The sequence below is a fragment of the Macaca thibetana genome, chromosome 13, assembly GCF_024542745.1.
Source record: "Macaca thibetana thibetana isolate TM-01 chromosome 13, ASM2454274v1, whole genome shotgun sequence".
Lineage (NCBI taxonomy): Eukaryota > Metazoa > Chordata > Mammalia > Primates > Cercopithecidae > Macaca > Macaca thibetana.
Window position 1 is genome coordinate 8451543 of NC_065590.1, and position 19255 is coordinate 8470797.

Here is a 19255-nt window from a genome sequence, read left to right on the forward strand (position 1 = left end):
CGGCTAATGTTTTGTATTTTTAGTAGAGACAGGGTCTCACCATGTTGGCCAAGCTGGTCTCATGACCTCAGGTGATCCTCCCACCTCGGCCTCCCAAAGAGCTGGGATTACAGGTGTGAGCCACTGCACCCAACCTGTTTTCTTGTATTTTCTAAAAGGAGCTTTTACCACTCCTAAAATCGACTGTATGTACATTAACATATTAAGAGCGAATGTCAATGAATGACAATAGACACACAAAAGAAGAGGGAAGACCCAGCAGGGTTGCCCAGGCAGAGGATGGAGGCTGGAGCAGCCTTGGCACAGCACGGGGTACAGCCTACCCAGAGAATGACTCAGTCCCAGCATCACGAGGGATAGAAAGAATCCTCACCCTTGAGGGCTGGAAGAGGATGGGATTGAGAGCCTAGCTGAAGGTATCTCTCCGAGAAAAGAATAGGGATGGCCGTCGCAGAGAGCGAGAGGACAGATGGGTGAAGATGCTCTGCCTAGAGGTACAGAGTGAGGAAGCTGAAGAAATGTGTACCTGCGCCAGGAGACAGAGAAGGGCAGAGTGGAAACTTGAGTGGTGCCGCAAATACCTCCAAATTCAGAGGCACCAGAATAATAAAAAATAAATAAATAATATAATAAATACTACAATAAATTAAAAAAACAAAGGCGGGACCAGAATAATAAATGAAAAATTGAACCAGCATAAGTTTAATACTCGGGGCCAGGATGTAACGTGATGGAATTGGTTGCTCCTTGGGCCGGCATGGTTGGCGAACGGAGGCAGAATTGGGAAGCAGCATCCGGATGCTAGTCCTGACGGGCCACTCACCAACTGTGCAAATGTGGTCAAGACAGTCCTCCCTGCCTGCAGCCTCTTCAGAGCCAGAGCCAGAGCCACTAGCTCTCTAATATATGAGAGAGCCTGCCTTGCTCTCACTCACTTTTTACTCACTTCTTGCCCTTATTCGAATTTGTGCAGTCATCCCTTGAACAACTGTAATTGAATGGATCAGGAGCCCCCTGCCACCGTCCTAGAGGTGCTCACACAACAGCTGCCTCTTGAAGGCACTATGGATGGAATAAGAGATGTTGCATTCCAGAATTCCACGAATGAGTGACAATCCATGTGTGTTGCTGAACTCTCTCCAGCTCAGAGTTGACATACCCAAGGTCTCCTCCGGAAGACAGGCAGAATCTTATCAATCCATGTCATTTTCACAGGACATTCACCCTCTCTCCCTTTTCAGGAAGATGGTTTCATAATTTCATCTGCAAATTTGTTTATGTATTGAATCGAAGAAACAGCTTACTTCATTTTTTCTTTTAGGTAAACTGCTTATTTTTAATTTACCTGAATTTTCAAAACAGTCTGTAACTGAAAACCCCACTGTAGCCTGGTAGGAACGGGACTTCCTGAGCATTTTGCCAGGAGCAGTTGGCCTCTGACGGACTGGGAATTCTATAGTGCCCTTCATTACTAGGTTTCAGTATTTCCATTTCAAGCCCTGGTAAATACAGGGCTATGAGAGAAAAAAAAAATTAATGGGAATATTTTCAAACCTTTGGAAAAGTTAGGATTTGGTATTTGGCAGGAGGGCTAAGAGGGTGGTTAAAGAAAAAAAGTGCAAGTGTTCAAAACGTTCTTTAAGGTTGCGTTTGAGTCCAATTTATTCTGTTCTTTTTTCACATTGGAGCTAGCAAGGTTGCATTTTTTTTTTCCCTCGCTAACAACTCTTTCCTTATTCTATGGAATGTTTAATTTGCCCTTTGAAAGAAAGTATGATTTGTTCCATTTTTCCATGTGTAATTTCTAAGCTATTTACAGACTAAGATAAGAATCAAGAAGGATTCATGTGCCAAAAGCACACATTCAAGCCTGGGAGAGGAAATCAGAGTCCTAAGCCCCAACTTGGAATGACTTACTAGATGATTGTAGTGACAGAGCCATCTCCACGCCGGGCTCTCATCTGAGTCAGTGATATACTCTGTGCTAACACAGACGATTATCCCAAGCAGCTAGTGAATCAAAGCACAGTCTAAACCAAAATCAAAGACTGTGTCTGGCAAAGCATCACAACTTCCAGAGGATTTGCTGAACAAAGCTACCAAAAACTTTAAAAACTGCAGTCTTAATCTAGTCACCCCTTACACCTAAATGATGACAGTGTGATATGAAAACACCAGTCATTATGCTTTACAAGTCAGCATGTTCATCAGCAAAGGATCTGAGTTAAAATTAATCCCTGTCAATACAGAAGACGGTATCAAACTGGGGCCTTTTTAAAAAAAAAAAGAGGAAATATGTAGACTGAACAAACTCAAACTTCTAACCAAAACCAAACTGATAAACCAGTTAATCAAGCTATGAGGAGAACCACTAAAATCTGATATGAAACCACCATTTTACTGGAGCAAACTCTTACTAAGCTCTGTTTACATCAGCTCTGCCTTTTTCTCTTTCTCGGTAGCTCAGCCATGGATTGTCTCGTGGACTCTCACCAACCGGAATGATTTGCTTTCTATTCCAGTCTGTTCTCAGCTGTCTGGCCCTGCACAAGTGTTCGCAGAACTTACTAATACCGACCACCTCCCTACCCGCCTCACCCCATCTGCTTTTTACTCTGAGCATGCAGGGCTCTAATCAGTTCTCCATAGCACAGAGACTACTTCCTGTTTTTACAGACAAACATGTTAATTGCCATCACACTCACAGGCAGAATGAAGGACTGTCTTTTTACCCTCCTCGGTCCAGCCGCCTGGATGCCACACAAACTACAATCTCCATCTCACGCAAGGACAAGCCCCCTCTTCTCTAAACAGCACAGATTATTTCAAGCCAAAAATCCCCACAGCTTAAACACGCACATACGCAATTAACAAACGTATGCATAGGAAGTGCACCACTGCAGTGATGGATGTAACTTATTACATTGGCCTTACTAGCTAAAGAGTAAGTGGTAAAAGGGATTCAAAAATAGGAGTTAGAGCATCTGGGCAAGTCCAGCATCTTCAGATGGGGGTCAGTATTGCTGAACTCTGTTTTCTCATCGGATCCTATAACCAAACTCTTTCTCTGCCACTGACTCTTGGGAAGAAGTGCATTTTAAACAAAAAAGGTCTCCCTTTGATCCCTCTTCAAATGTCAAGAGTAAGCCCTTACAAGCGCCCAGTAGTCAGTACCCAGAGTTGGTGCCCACGCGTGAAAGAGATTAGAAGAAGGTCTTGGTGTGGAAAAAGCCATGGACTCCTTTCACTTCTGGGGGACACGCTGTCCTCACCCACATTACAGGAAAGGTGAGGTCGCCAAACAATTATTGGGTGGCCGAGGACTCCAGATTAATTACCTTAAATAAATCGCATGATTTTTATCAATGTTTTCAAGCAGGTATAATATTTGTCTATAAAATGAGTGTCGAGAGCTGCATTTCACCTTTCATACGTGTATCTTGAAGACCTTCAAGTTCATTTCCGTACTCTGGGGGTAGCCGCCTCTGGGAAATCGGCTCCTCAGATTTACTCTCCTGACATCACCCAAAAATCACTCATGCAACCAAAACCCGCCAGTGAAAAGTGCTGTAAAGTCTCCTTCATCGAAGAAACAGCCAGTTTCCAAAACGAGGTCCTTGTGCATTATCCACCAGTGGCCAAGGTCTGGTGAGACAAAGGCTCTCTCCCATATTGAAGCAGAGAATATAAATGAGGGCAAACTTTCTGCAGAGCAGATTGACCACATAGATCAAGATTCTTACAAATGTTCTTATCCTTTGACCTAATAATTACAGTTCTTGGAATTTATCCCAAGGAAATTATCAGAGAAGCAAACAAAGAATTATGTACAAGGATGTTCACTGCAATGCTATTTATAATAGCAAAAAATTGCCACTGCCTAATTAAGCAACAATAGGGATTTAGTTAAGTAAATTATAGTAAATCCATAGAACAGAATGCTATTCAGGCATTAAAAACCATGTGTTCAAAGAATGCAAAATGGCTCAGGGAAATGCTGACAAGATAATGTTAAGTTAAAAAGGAGGCTACAGCATGTTAAATGCAACGTGACCCCAGTTTTATAAATATTACATATGCATATGACGTGTAATATGTGTATATAAAATTTGGAAGAAAGAAAAACTACATCGAAGTTTACTAAGTGCCAAGGAATGTAATAAAAACTTCACAGAATTATTTTACTCACTCATCAAAATAGTTCACAGAATGAACTATTTTGATCTCTATTTTAACAGTGAGAAAACCAGAGCAAAGAGAAATTAAGTTGTCTAAGATCATTCCACTAATACATTGGGTGGCCAGTGGTGTTTGATCCTAGATGATCTATGCCCTGCATAACATTATCCATTGTGTTGTTCTATGGGTTATTTTCTCCCTTGTGTTATTTGTGTATTTTTCCAATTTTTTTAGTAAACATATTACTGTTATAACCAGGTTTTTGAAGATTCTTAATAGTGTGCAAAGGGAGAGTAATTAGCATAAGTATTGAAATTAAACTCATATTCTTACTGAAATGAACAGGGTATTTTTGATTTGTTAAAAGCAGAACACAGTTTTGTTTTGTTTTGGTTTTTTAATAAAGGATTTTATTATTTTTTTATTTTTTTTTTTTATTTTTTGAGATGGAGTCTCGCTCTGCCGCCCAGGCTGGAGTGCAGTGGCCGGATCTCAGCTCACTGCAAGCTCCGCCTCCCGGGTTTACGCCATTCTCCTGCCTCAGCCTCCCGAGTAGCTGGGACTACAGGCGCCCGCCGCCTCGCCCGGCTAGTTTTTTGTATTTTTTAGTAGAGAAGGGGTTTCACCGGGTTAGCCAGGATGGTCTCGATCTCCTGACCTCGTGATCCGCCCGTCTCGGCCTCCCAAAGTGCTGGGATTACAGGCTTGAGCCACCGCGCCCGGCCTGGTTTTGTTTTTTAAATCTATTCATTAATTATTTAGATTCTGAAAATGTACCACTTGCTTTGCCTTTTCTATGTTTTGGCACTTTTATGCGTAATATGGCATTTTGTGAAGCAGAAGGGGAGCGTTGAAGTAGGGATTTCTTAAAAGATAAGTAAAAATACAGACAGGGATTTTCTAGGTGTCTTCAATCTTCCTAATAGAAGGTAAGGTAAGCTTCTAGGAGTGAGTTGAGCAGGGGTGGAAATTAAAATTAAGGAGCGTAAAAACCACAATGAGATACCATCTCACACCAGTTAGAATGGCGATCATTAAAAAGTCAGGAAACAACAGGTGCTGGAGAGGATGTGGAGAAATAGGAACGCTTTTATACTGTTGGTGGGACTGTAAACTAGTTCAACCACTGTGGAAGACAGTGTGGCGATTCCTCAAGGATCTAGAACTAGAAATACCATTTGACCCAGCCATCCCATTACTGGGTATATACCCAAAGGATTATAAATCATGCTGCTATAAAGACACATGCACACGTATGTTTATTGCAGCACTATTCACAATAGCAAAGACTTGGAATCAACCCAAATGTCCATCAATGACAGACTGGATTAAGAAAATGTGGCACATATACACCATGGAATACTATACAGCCATAAAAAAGGTTGAGTTCATGTCCTTTGTAGGGACGTGGATGCAGCTGGAAACCATCATTCTCAGCAAACTATCACAAGAACAGAAAACCAAACACCACATGTTCTCACTCATAGGTGAGAATTGAACAATGAAAGCACTTGGACACAGTAAGGGGAACTTCACACACCGGGGCCTGTTGTGAGGTGGGGGGAGGGGGGCGGGATAGCATTAGGAGATATACCTAATGTAAATGACGAGTTAATGGGTGCAGCACAACATGGCACATGTATACATATGTAACAAACCTGCACATTGTGCACATGTAACCTAAAACATAAAGTATAAAAAAAAATTAACACTGCACTCCAGCCTGGGTGACAGAGCAAGACTCCATCTCAAAAAAAAAAAAAAAAAAAAAAAAAAAAATTAAAGAGAGTAAAAGATCTGAAATAACTGCTATGATATAAGCAATAATAAGTAAATAAAGGATGGAATATTATGGTTATTAATAATGATGACAAAGGATACATGAACAGGGAGAAGGCTCCAGGTTTGCATGTGCTTGCATGGTGGGTGGAAGATGGGAAGTCTGGCCGAAGATGGATAGGTTTCTTCACAGAGCATCACCTGGGCAGCAGCGTGGTTTTGGCCATGAAGCCTGTGATGGGCAGAGGAGCAGTGCCCATCCAGGAAGGGCCCGTGCCAAAGGCAGATGCAGGGCAGAGATGATGATGGGCAAGGAGAGCACGGTACCTGAGACCCTACAGACCACAGTTGGAACTGTTAGGTCGACTGGCAGTGTACAGAAGTGAAAGGACATCTAGGAGTGGACAGTGGAAATGCAGGAGCAGGGGAAGGAGCACCCATAGGTGGATCTGATGCCCTCGAGGAAGCTGGCTGTGGTCCAAGAGAGATCGGGGGCCCTGCTGCCATGAGTTTTTGTCAGGTGGCATGGATTTCCAGTAAGGAAAAGGAGTAAATTGGGGTATAATTGTGATGCATTATGAAAACAAGGGTTAGACAATGCATAATACAATTCCTTTTTAAAAGTTGAATGCTGAATGGCAGTACTACATCAACAGGCCACCCTAAAACAGAGTAAAATATATGTGAATTCTGGGATATTATAGAGCCATTAAAATTTTGCTGATTAAATGGTAAGAACATATGCAAGGAAATTTATACAAAGCTATACATGTGCAAATTTATATATAAATTAATAACACGCAAATTTATAATAAAGAAAATATTCAGAACATGTATATAATATCTCATTTGTTTCTCTTAAATTCGTAAAGCAGAAATAAGCAGGAAACGCCTCTGAAGATCAGTGGCAATTTCTATCAAGGTCGAAGGGTATCTTAGTCTGGGCTGCTTTAACACAACACCATAGACCAGGTGGCTTATAAACAACAGAAATTTGTTGGCCAGGCGCGGTGGCTCACACCTGTAATCCCACCACTTTGGGAAGCTGAGGCGGGCGGATCACCTGAGGTCAGGGGTTCAAGACCAGCCTGGTCAATGTGGTGAAACCCCATCTTTACTAAAAATACAAAAATTAGCTGGGCATGGTGGTGCACACTTGTAATCCCAGCTACTTGGGAGGCTGAGGCAGGAGAATTGCTTGAACGTGGGAGATGGAGATTGCAGTGAGAGGAGATCGTGCCACTGCACCCCAGACAGAGCAAGACTCTGTCTCAAAAAAAAAAAAAAAAAAAAAAAAAAAGAAACTAAATTTGTGTCTCACTATTCTGGAGGCTGGAAAGGGAAGTCTAAGACCAAGGCACCAGCAAATCTACTGTCTGGTGAGGGCCTCCTTCCTGGTTCATAAATGGTGCCTTCTCATTGTGTCCTCACAGAGTGGAAGGGGCTCATTTAATAGCACGAATCCTATTCATCAGGGCTCCACCCTCAGGACCCAATCACCTTCCAAAGACCCCACCTCCGAAGACCATCACCTTGGGGGTAAGGATCCCAACATATGAATTGGGGGCTGGTCGGGGAGAACAGCATTCAGAACATAGAGGAGGGTTACAAGGGATATTTTTCTTCTTGATGCCTCTAAGTCGTTTCTGAATTTTCTCAGAAAATAAAACATTTGAAAAATCCTTTGACAGCTCTGATTGAGATCATAACCACCATCTTGGTCCACCACAATCAACCGCCACCACACCCATCACCTCTCTCACAGCCCTTCTTCTCTCCCCACCAGTGCATACACACCCACTCACATATGCATGTATGCACACATGTAGTCAGTGTCAGTGCCTGGGTCACCACTCCATGCGTAGCATTTATCATCCTACCGATTTCTGATTCCTGGTTGTTTTGGCCTTGGTGATCTTCCCCTAACACCCAACCTGTGATCTCTAATAACTGAATCCCAGCCACATTTCGAGGCCCATCAGAAGTGCTACCACCCCCATGAAGTTTTCCTCCATCCTTTCATGGAGGATAATTTAGCTGCCTATTCTGTAGCTCTGCAGCACTTCAAATCTCTTTTCTATTCTCACATTGTATCCTATACAGTGATTTGTGTGCATATAGCTTTTCTCCACCCAAGCCTCGCCTTCTCCATGGCTGGAACTTTCATCTTTGTATTTCCATATCTACTTCCTTCTTCCAGTCTCTAGCATCTAGTATCTGCAATATAATAAGCATGCAACAGGTATTTACTGAATTGATTTGAAAATCTTCCCCCAAAGAACAATGAGAGGTGTGGTTTCCTTCTTTCAGTTTGGCCCTTGGGGCTCTTGAATGTGGAAGCTGTAACCTCCCCAGGAAAATGAACAGAAACTAAAGTATCTTTGGAGAAAGACAAAGTCCAGTCTTGTTAAGAATTTAAAAGAAGAGACGAAAAATGTGTTTCTGATCTCTAGGCTCTGCCCACCATGAGGCAGCGAGATTCCGAAAGACAGACCAGAGTCTGGGGAAGGGGATGATAGCAGGAATACAACTTCACCCCAGGACAGCAGGGTAAGAGAGGTGCATTTAACAAAGTGGTGCTGAAGGCCAAGAAGGAAGCTCCTTCCTCCCCCAGAGTTGAAGCCAAAGCAAAGGCTCTGATAGCCAAGAAGGCACTGCTGAAAAGCATCCACAGCAACACAGGCACACACACACACAAAAGATCCACATGTCACTCACCTTCCAGCAGCCCAAGACACCAACGCTCCAAAGGCAGCCCCAGGAAGAAGTAGCTTAACCATGCTTCTATCAAGTTCCCCCAGCCACTGAGTCTGCCATGAAGAAGCTAGATGAAAGAAGACACTTGTGCTCATTGCGGATGTTAAAGCCAGCAAGCACCAGATCAAACAGGCTGTGAAGAAGTTCTCTGACATTGATGTGGCCAAGTCCACATCCTGATCAGCCCTGATGGAGAGAAGAAGGCATATGTTCCACTGGCTCCTGATTAAGATGCTTCGGATGTTGCCAACAAAATCGAGATCATCTAAACCAAGTCCAGCTGGCTAATTCTAAATATGTATCTTTACACCATAAAAAAAAGAAATGTGCACTCAAGGCTTCTTCTCCACCACAGGATGATGTGCTAAGTGGAATGAAAATGAGTGAGAGAAGAGGAGAGGCACCTGTAGTGTTTTAGGAGATAACTAAGTCACTGAGAAGAAGGAGAAGGAATCACTGTGCATACTGGGTCCACAGTCAACACATGCAGGTAACCACAGCCCACTGAGTGGACCGCAGGAAGTAGAATGGAATGTACCTTTGGATCCAGAATCTTCCTCTCCTAACCAATATAATTTTAATCAGAATTTTTGGCAAATTATTTAAATCCAAATACTTAGTTTTATTTTCCCACAATTATTTCCTAATCTGGTTCTTCACAATCATATCGTAAGCAACCTATAGTCAATGCAGTCACTAAAATTCTAAGTGGGAAAATGATATCCAGCTTTTTTGTTTACCTATTATTTAAGACATACAGGGACTAAATGCTAACAGTAGTATCTTCTGTCATCCTACAGCTGGTACTAGAGAGTCTATTTAACCACACTAACATTTTCCTAGGAAGCTACAGTTTTAATATGGAATAATTCAACATATTCATTATCGCCTATTTACACTCATGTAAACCAATGCTCCCTGAGTAACCAAACTTTAAAATGTTAATATAAACATTATGCCTCTTTTAATTGCAATAGACACATTCCTAAGTAACTTAATTCCAGCAAGACCCTTTACCAATAAACAAAAAACACATTTTGGGCAGCTTTCCTGTACAGTACATAATAAGGAAGAAAGGAAATGATTTCCATAGCAAGGATCAGCAGGATGACTTGTACTCTCTGGATTCTAAGGCCAAAGTTGTAGATTTAAACTCTCTCCAATCACCAGTTCGTTCTCAGAACATCTAGAACCCAAGGGGAGGTTTGAACTTGGCTACCTATGGACTTACGGGTCAGATTGGAAAGTTATAAAAAGGTGCAAGCCATCAGGGTTTATCTAAATGTTGGCCTCTCCAGAAATTATTTCCATCATGTTGGAGAAGGAAAGGCCCAGGCCATTTTCATGAAGGCCAGTTACTGAACTGACCAACTCGGCTGGGACCACACAGCCTGCAGCAGGACAGACCCAGTCATCCCTGGGAGCCACCAAGCACAGGTTGAGGTGACTGGCGTTTATTTGGATCACTGAAATAATAAGCGATTCCAAAGGAATTTGTTCTTACTAACTAGTTGGATAATTTGATGTGACAGGGTTGCATTCCCACATAGAAAACGGAGAAGAATTCTTGGTGTCAACTGAAGAAACTGCTTGACTTTTTATTACAATGGATTTTCTTTCTCCAAAGCCCAAAGCCTTTTAAGTGTATGTGTATGTGTTCCAATTTAGGCTTTAGTTCACTAATTAGCCGACAGTTACCATAAAATTGCTTTCTTCCTTTCCAACCTTGATGAAGTTGTTACTAAGTCCATCATTACTCAAACCCTATTGAAGCTGCTAAGTTTACAGAGGAAAGGGATCTCGAAAAAGATAAGGCTTTATTAATATTTTAATCAGCGTTTTTGGTACAGTATTTATTCCTGAACACCAGCATTTATTCTCACAATACCAGTGTAGTTTAAGTGTTTGGTTTTGAAGGTTTTTGCTTTGGGCACCAAAGCTACCACCATACTTGTTTTTACTTTTGTTTTTGTGTTTCAGAAAGTGTATACGAAAAATACTAGACAGGTCTTCTTTCACTTGGAGACTTGTGTGCTACAGCACACACTTGATTTACGTGGGCAGAACCACTTAATCACTGGGTATGGGCTTTGGTAAGTTTGTGTGGCCCAGTTGTCTTTTTAAATTGATCTTGGGAATACTTTCCTCTTCCCCTGCAATGGAAAGAAATTGAATCCTTGTCAATATGACATTCATGTCATCTCATTGAGTAACACAGAATAGATGAGGGTTGATCATGTTTCTCTAAACTTTGGAGGAAAAAAACAGTAAGAACTGTAAACATTGACTCCACACGCACTTTGGTGTTCTCCTAAGTGGTCTTCAATTAACACTCTATGACAGTTGGTAAAATCCGTTCAAACATAATTTTTAAGATTGTGTTAACTACATATGTGGAAATTTTAAATATTTATAAAGTGGCTTATATGTAGACTATAAACATTGTTAGGATAAAAATCCTATTATTTATGGAATTAATGAAATAAAGAACAAAATAGTATTTATTCTCTTACCAAGGTACTAACCTTATGAAGGCAAATAGAGACATAGTTAATGTTAGGGCTGGGATTTAACTAAGAAGTTCTAGGGTGGCAAACAAAGCTTCATTTAGAATTTGTAACAGTATACCATCCTTATGATTCCTTCATTTTTCTGTGGTTGCCATAAGGTACGTGGTGTTTGCCAGTAAGTAATTTTATGACAAGGCCAAAACTAAAATCCAAGCCCCAAGTGACTCTTAGTCCAAAGGCTGTGGAAGTTAATGTGGAACAGTGTCAAAAACCTCCGAATTGGAATTCAGAGAACTCAGATTGGGTGCCTATTTAGTCCCAATTTTTCACATGGCTAATTTGATATGGATTTAGTAGTTACTAATTCATGCTTAATCATAGATAGTAATTATGAGGAAGCCAGATCCTCTCTGGGTCTGTTTCCTTAACGAAGAACCCAAAGTTCCATTGCCCTTGAGCTCCTCTCAACAATGACGTCTTTGCAGCAGTCCAGATCTACGAGCAGAGGGTGGCCCAAATGCTGCGTGTATCTTTAGAAGGTTTTAAGACAAAGGGAATGGCCCTAAAGGAACTGAAAAGCATGAGGAGACCACTCTAGACCTCAAAGGAGATGCAAAGTTGATGGAAGATTAAAGCTGCTGAAAATAAAGAAAGAAAAGATTCTTTCAAGGCATAGAACCTCAGAATGTCATGAAGTAACCACATGAATGAGAAAAATAACCAACAAGATAGACAGAACCATCGCCTTTCATCTGTTGTTGTCTGCTGAATGTCTGTATTTCACGATCATTTGCCGTTGATAATGATTAATTCATGTCATGTTATTTTCTCCATAGGCAAATGCCCTCCTATATTCAAGAAAAAGTGTCCTTGTGAAATTGAATTCGACTACATTCATTAAGATTTAAATGTATCTGTATCTTTTGATGTAACTATAAGCCTTCACTGAGCACTCACTGTGTCCCAAGAATTGCTTTAAATGTTTTCACCGCACTAATCTTCACAACAGTTCTATGAGTGGACTTCATTATCGACCACATCCTGCAGAAGCACAGAGAGGGTCAGTAAGTCACCAAGCACTGCCCAGTTGGTGAATGATGGAGCCAGGATGCAAACACAGGCAGCTGGACTCTCTGGCTTGAACTTTTTCATAGCTACATGTTTATCACACGTATCTGCTCACATTTTATTTCTAACTGGAGTCTGGGAGTATGGGACATTTGGGCATAATGCAGTTACTTTTCAAGGACATAAGAATTAAAAATATAAAATGTCACCTGTGAATCAATGAAGAAAAATAATTGAGGAAGTGAGGTAATTTTTTAAATGTGCTATCTGCTAAGTTTGAAAATCAACGACAAAATTTTCAAGAATCTTTGCCTTGCCACAGATGTTACCATAGAGTGTTGTTAAGCTAGCAAGATGAGTTCCTTCTGTACTTGAAGTAGGTGGACCCTGTACCTCTGGACTTGATTCAGTAATAAATGGACTGCATGTCTGGATAGCAAATTGTGTGCTGTTGTTAGATATAAGGAGCAGAGACTAAAAGACTGAGCTGTCGCCTTTCACCCATGGCAGTGGCTCAGTGCCTTCATTCACGTGCTCCGGGAACTTTCCCTTACAGACAGCATCCTGTAAAAAACCTACTAGTGCTCTCCAGAGAATCATTTCTACAAGTCCAGTGTTTAATGTTTTTCAATGACAATAGGTGAATGTCAGCAGCAAGCCAAGTACCATTTCCTAGAATGGTGTGGCAAAATATTACACTTGGATGCATTTTTTTTGTTACATATCACATAGTGTAGGCTCTCTATAAATACTGGCTAAATTTAATAGATTTGATAAGCAGAAACGAAGAAGCATTTTCTATAGGAATCATCCTCAGACTTCAAGACATAATTTTTGAATACCTTTCTAATAGTTTAATTGACTTTCTTTCATTTTCCAAAATTGATATCTATTATTGGTCACCTATTGGTATAGATCTATAGACAGATCAAATTATTGTGATTTGGAGAGGAGCATTGACAATACAAACCCAGATTTTTATCCTATGAGAAAATATCCAATAAGTAATGATGTATTTTTTTAAAGGCCAATTTAACAACAAATCAAAATTCTGTTTTGTTTCAGAAAGAAGAAGCAGAATGATAATTCTCTTAAGGTAATTAAGAATTTTACAAATGAAAAGGTTCATTCATAGTATCTGGATAAAAGAAGAAAGGGAAGGAGAGAAGAAGGGAGGTAAAATGAAAATGAAAACAAAAAGGAGAGGGGCAAACAGAAATTTTCTTCCCAAGCAGCAACTGTGGAGGAAGGCCAGTGTCCTGACAGTGTCGATTGTGTGGATGTGTGCCAAACTTGATTTTTATTTTTCACTTGTCCTGTTCAACATAATGGAAAATCTATGGCAAAACTTTAACCAGTGTTAATTCACGTCCACCAAAAGAATTGCACAACCTCTTTATCCATGTAAGATGGACCACATAATACTAAAATGCTCAATAATGTCTCATTAAAATGTTTTGGGTTTTTTTCTTTCTATTTTTGAGACAGAGAGTCACTCTGTCACCCCAGCTGGAGTGCAGTGGCACGATCTCTGCTCGCTGCAACCTCCAGCTCCTGGGCTCCAGCAATCCTCCCATCTCAGCATCCTGAGTAGCTGGGACTACAGGTGCACACCACCATGCCTGGCTAATTTTTGTATTTCTTTGCAGAGATGGAGTTTCACCATGTTTCCCAGGCTGGTCTTGAACTCCTGGACTGAAGTGATCTGCCCAGCCTGGCCTCCCAGAGTGCTGGGATTACAGGTGTGAGCCTCTGTTTGTTTTATTTTATTTTATTTTTTAAGAAAAGAAGAGCTACCATTAGCAGTAGAGTAGTGTTTTCATTAAAGAATGTGCAAGAAAAAATTAAAATAAGACCCAAAGTAAGCCTGAAAAAGTCACATTCAAGGCTAGGGACTAGCAGAGAGAAAACATGTCAGGATTCCAATAGAAACCTCTAAACTAAAGCAGAAACACACTACATTGCTTTCATTGATTGATTTTCGACAAACTATTTTTCCTAACTCACCCTTGTGTTCTAATAAAATTTGTAACTTGACATACCTAATACCCCTGGTTTGGCCCAGGCCTGTTATGCCGCCCTCTTCCCCAGTTTTACAGGTTTCTTATCACCTTCCCCATCTTCAAGCTCACAGAAATCCTGTAGAGAGGACCGACCCAGGAAATATGCCTATTAAATAGGCGATTTTTTAAAATAGGAGAATTTGGTACCAATTCAGAAAAAGACTTGATGACAATGTTAGGTGTTGAACAAAGGTTATCCCAAACTAAGCAGATCAAACTGGAACGGAGAAAGGAGCAGGCTCCCCCTCTAGGAATTTCTGTTGGTTAGAATGTTCCTGAGCTTAGCATCTCCATGTACGGTCTCCAGAGTTAATGTACCATATTTTCCATGGTTTGATGAAGACTCCAGAGCCCTTAAGATATGAATTGCTATAATTCCTAAATCAAACAGCATTCAATTCAGTTCCAGACCATTTCAGGGTAATAAGACCGGTATTTCTTATTTTAATTAGTCATTTTATACTTCTAACAACTTCTTTGACAATCTTGGATTACTTGTTTGTTTATATGTGATAAAAGCCATGTTTCGCTAAAAATACGAATGCTACATTTGAATGTCCATTTACATTTTAGTAGTTATGGAAATAAACTATCGAGCCCTTTAGATTATGGCTTTTTATAGACACTGAATACAATCACCTAATCTATTTTAATATTATCCCTTTCAGCTGTCTCGTGAGCATCCCCCTAACACGGCAGAGATATCAAGTTGATAACATAAATTCAAGACAAAATGCCTCAACACTCATCAGAAACTGTCTTTTAGTTTGCAGAGAAATTTGTGCCTGACATTTGAAATTTTCAAGATAAATAAAAAAAGTCATGTGGCCACATGGAAGTATTATGTTCTATTTCTAGATTTTAAACTCCTTCAGTATGAAGAATATTTCTTCTCCTTGTATCCTGAATACAGTCTCTTTGTACATGATGCTTACCCAAGAAAAATTTTATTGCATTAATAAATACAAAGACAAGTGGGGTTCACGTTGTGATTAAAAACTATTTTTTCTCCAAGTCTTTATGCTAGTTAGTGAAAGCATCCCTCAAGCACAAAAAACAACTAAAATAATATGAAAACGTATATAAACATATAGATGTGTGTATAGATACATAGATACAATGATACATATTCATCCTTTGATCACTGACAGTTATATATTTCTTATTGATTATATATCTACTATGTTTAATGTTCCACATCACATATTTTTTAATAAATTAATTCCAGCTGAGCACGGTGGCTCATGGCTGTAATCCAGGTACTTTGGGGGGTCATAGCAGAAGGATTGCTTGTGCTCAGGAGTTCGGGACCAGATTGGGAAACATGGTGAGACCCAGTCTCTACAAAAAGTGGGGAAAAAAAATTAACCTGGCATGGTGGTGTTTCTGTAATCCTAGCTGCTCGGGAAGTTGACGTGGGAGAATTGCTTGAGCCTGGGAGGTCGAGGCTGCACAGCACTGAAGCCTGGGTGACAGAGTGAGATCGTCTCAAAATTTTTATTGTTATATAAAATAAAATAAATTAATTCTTAGCATAGGCATACAAAGGGAATTACATTCTCCATGTCACAAAGAAGCAAAATAATGCTTCTTTTAAAGCTTCTTTGTGCATTATTTTGCATAGCTGAAATGCACCAGAGTCAGGATTTGGTCTAAACTATACCCGCCTATCTTCAGGTAGCACAATCACTCATTTCAGCCCTCGCTCCCACGGCTGGTAGAATGCTGGAGTGACTCATCCTGAGTGCAAGCTGAGCGGCCCCAGATGCCATGCCCGTGAAAGGGAGCTGAGACACTGATCCAGTCTCTCCAAGTCTTTCGGTGTTTGCTCAAAGGTTATTACTAAACTTTAAAACCAAAACAGCTCTAAATATACACGTTCCTCAAAATTAGATATGCTGGCAAGAGAAATGGAGACCAAGTTTTTAAAGCTCAAAATGAATTTCAGCGTTACAGAGTTCTATATACATCGGGACCATTTGGAAGCCCCAAGGAGGCAACCTGCGATGGGAATCAAAGCTCTCGTCGCCACTCCTCCAGCCCCCAGTGTGTGACCTTAACAAGTCACTTATGTTCCTTAGAATGCAGTGTCCTTCCTTCTGATGAAATTGTACATAAAATTAAAATGTAGAAAACAAATACAAGAGGAACTGCTGGCTGCCACCCAGGCAGCCTCCCTCCCGATGCCTCAGTCACAGCTTCTGGGCCTCTCGGTGAAACTCTGGGATCCTGAGTACTCAGGTACCTGTCAGTCTAAGCCATGTGATCATGAAACTCCTAACTACAGCCACGACTAATGTAATTTTTTAGAATTCCTATGGGAACCAGTTTACAAAAACAGAACCCGTGAGTCATGATCATGATCATATGGGTCACCAAGAAACATAACTTCCAGAATGTATTCTTGGTTTCTGTAACTGCAAGTTGCAAATGCCCTGAAAAGGTATGATTTTGTTCCAGATACAAAGAATAGATGTGGCTGCTTTACAAGCTTGAGAACCACAGATGCAGGCCCAACCTTGCTAGAATTGGCTAATGAAATGCTGGATGTGGAGGCGACCTCACGAGACATTGCAGGCCCAGAGAGGCGAATGTAGGGGCCGTGGTCACGAAATGGTATCAGACCCATAAGCTGAAGGGTCATCTAGGGAGTGCAGGCCAGTGAGAAGAGAGGAGCCCAGGATAGACCCCAGGGACCCAGGATGGACGCCAGAGACCTGAGGGAGCCTCCTGCTCACTCAGGAGCAGCCAGCCTGAGTGAGGCCAGCAGGAGAGGATGCTGTGTCAAAGGCCAGGAGTTCCGGAAGGAGGGAGCTTCCTGAGCTTCCAGAGTTGCTGAACGTGCTGAAGGCTGAGTAAGGGGGCGACAAAACAGCCCAGCCTGTGGCAGCCTTGACAAGAACACAGGGAGGGCAGCAAGGGGCGGAAGCCTGGCCCTCATGGGTCCAGGAGGAGCCCGCAGGGAAGAAGCTGGTCTGGTGTGGTCAGTGCCACCAGCAGAGCTGCCTGCTCTGACACCCTGTGCTTGGAAGTCAGCGCCCCATGCCAGCCTAGACATTCTTATGACTTTGGTCTTTGAATTTGCTTTGTAAGTGAAGTCTGATGGGACGATGGGCAGAAAAGCATGCACTGGGGCGCTGGGCCCTCATGTCTGCATAGTCCCACCTCTTCCTTTGGCCTCCAGGGGAAGGGGCCTCCCCAACTCCCAACCCCCAACCCCGAACCCCAGGCTCTGCCCGGCCTCCTCCTCTCCCTCCTGCCCATCACCACCACCACTGCCACCCTCCACCACCTGTTGACTAAGACAGACCACCATTCTGCAGTCATCCTCCACCCCGCCCCCTAATCCCCAGTGAGACCTGGGCCAGGATGTGTGAAGGTCGGGCTCAGTCGTGGGCCTCATGATATCTCGGGCAGGGGCCCATGGCCATCTCCGTCCCTCAGTGCATTCGGGGGCAGCTCTGTGGTATTTTCTTGCCCACCCACGATCCACGTCCAGAGAGCATCTGGTGCAGAGGCTGCAATCTCTGGAGAGGTGTCCGCCACAGAGGTTGCACAGCCACCTGGGAAGGGAATATTAACTTCCCGCCTGAGTGGGCCCTACATTCTTGCTGTGCACGGGGTCCGGCAAGTTATGTAGCTAGTGAAGGCAGTAACTTTACAAGGTTCAACTTTGAAAAGGAGCAGAGAGGTGGCACAGAAACTGGCAGGAAATGTAAAAATCAAATAACATTTCTCATTTTTTAGGGTGGGCAGTGCTGCGTATGTCTGTACGGTTTTGGGGATAAACGCGTAGGAGAGAAAGACTGAGGCAGCGAGAGGGGGATGGGAGGAGAGCTACAGGTGGGAAGCCCTTTTGAAGCAACAAGAGCTAGCGGTGAGCCAGGCGGCCTTCGCCTAGCAACGCAGGAAGGAGAAAGGCAGAGGTTTGGTGACGGCAGGATGAGGAAAGGCGAGGCTGCCCCCTTCCATTTAACACATCACATCTAAGTAATTGCCCTGTCTGAGAGTGAAGGTGGAGGAGGCATGTGGAAGTCGGTGGAGAGATGCCAGTCCCGGCAAGGGGAGAGCAGGAGAACCAGAGGGTCTAGTGGAATGGACAGCTTCCTCTGCACCACTTTTCACAATGTTTAGTTCTTTTGTCTCTTTACCTGTGTTATTTGCATTTTTGTCTCTCTCCCTGATAAGAATGTGAACTCTGTGAGAAGCCCTGCCCCCAGGCCCAGGGCCTGGCTCATGATGGAACTCAGCAAAGTTATTAGTAGAAAAAGGGACCAAGGAAGGCAGGTGAGGAGGTGGTGTCAGGTCTCGTAGCCTAATGTAATCATTATTCAGGTTTAGCCTATGTCTCCTAGAAAAAGGTGTGCATTTGACAAAAAGGTGTGCTCCTCTGAGGTGAACTGCAGGCCAGGATCATTTCCTCCCCATTTTAATGTAAAGAAACTGAGGAATATATGTGTGAAATGGATCACAGATTGATTGATTGATTGATTGAGATGGAGTTTTGCTCTTGTCGCCCAGGCTGGAGTGCAACGGCACGATCTTGGCTCCCTGTAATCTCCGTCTCCTGGGTTCAAGCAATTCTCCTGCCTCAGCCTCCCAAGTACATGGGACTACAGGCATGTGCCACTATGCCCGGCCAATTTTTTTTTTTTTTTTTTTTTTGCATTTTTAGTGGAGATGGGGTTTCACCATTTTGGCCAGGCTGGTCTTGAACTCCTGACCTCAGGCCTCAGGTAATCTGCCCGCCTTGGCCTCCCAAAGTGCTGAGATAACAGTTGTGAGCCACTGTGCCCTGCCCAGGTCTTTATATTGTAGAACACTTTCCAAATTTACAAAATACATTCACGTGTATTATTTTATTTTGCTTCCACAACAACTACAGCAGGTGACCTAGAT

General features: G+C 42.2%; 1 long non-coding RNA gene across 1 annotated transcript in view; it reads right to left on the minus strand.

Annotated features, from left to right (window-relative positions):
• Positions 1-19255, minus strand: part of LOC126933946 (uncharacterized) — a 61155-nt gene that overhangs the window by 13610 nt on the left and 28290 nt on the right. The gene's annotated exons all lie outside the window — the stretch shown is intronic.